This window comes from Antechinus flavipes, chromosome 4 (genome assembly GCF_016432865.1).
Source record: "Antechinus flavipes isolate AdamAnt ecotype Samford, QLD, Australia chromosome 4, AdamAnt_v2, whole genome shotgun sequence".
Classification (NCBI taxonomy): Eukaryota; Metazoa; Chordata; class Mammalia; order Dasyuromorphia; family Dasyuridae; genus Antechinus; species Antechinus flavipes.
The window spans coordinates 135,719,862-135,720,935 of NC_067401.1; positions in this window are offsets into that span (position 1 = coordinate 135,719,862).

Sequence of the window (1,074 nt, forward strand, 5' to 3'; positions counted from 1 at the left end):
CGAAAGAACTCTGGGAAATGACTAAGAACCATTACACTGAATTCCTAATCTTTATATTTTTGCCTGCCTGCATTTTTTATTTCCTTCACAGGCTAATTGTACAATATTTCAGAGTCCGATTCTTTTTATACAGCAAAATAACGGTTTGGATATGTATACTTATTTTGTATTTAATGTATACTTTAATATATTTAACATATACTGGTCATCCTACCATCTAGGGGAGGGGGTGGGGGGAAGGAGGGGAAAAATTGGAACAAAAGGTTTGGCAATTATCAATTGTATAAAATTACCCATGCATATAACTTGTAAATAAAAAAGCTATTAAAAAAAAAAAAAAAGAATTAGCTCTCATAAACTAGTTTGAGCTGGCTCCAGCACACTTCTGGTCTTGATTCACTATTATCTAGGGATTATGAAAAATAACTACTATTCTAATTAAGAAAAAAATTATAATTTACTCTTATCTAAGAAATAACTTTTAATCCAAGTGATAGATTTACATTATTCTCTTTTTTAAATTTTACATTATTTAATCAACACTGTGACCACAAATATTATGTGGTGCAAAAAAATGAAAAGAATTATAGAATTCTTTCTGGGCTATTCCTATAACCTTCACTCTCATTTGAAATTTGAGAACCTACCACACAGCTGATACTTAGGATTCTGGGTTTGTATACCTAATATCATAACCCCCGTTATATTAATGTTTCCCATTAACTATAGATCAATAGACATGATCTTCTCTTAGCAAACTAAGATGGCATAGTAAAAAAACATTCCCTCCACCAACTGGGGTATATTCTCCCAAAATTACATATACTATCCCTGGAAAGAATGGGCTCAAACTTATAATACAGTAATAGTGAGGTACACTTATGAGATAAAGGTGTGCAAATACAACTCACAATTTCTGGTACTAAAGGACACCCAGAAGTCCTTTGTCTTTTTGTAGAGTCCTTATGGAACTTCCCTTAAGTACAGCACCTCTTCTGGATGATTGCTCTACTAAGTTGCCTGAATCTGCTTTTCTCCACAGCTAATTCTCTTTTCTACTGCAGGATTAGGGTA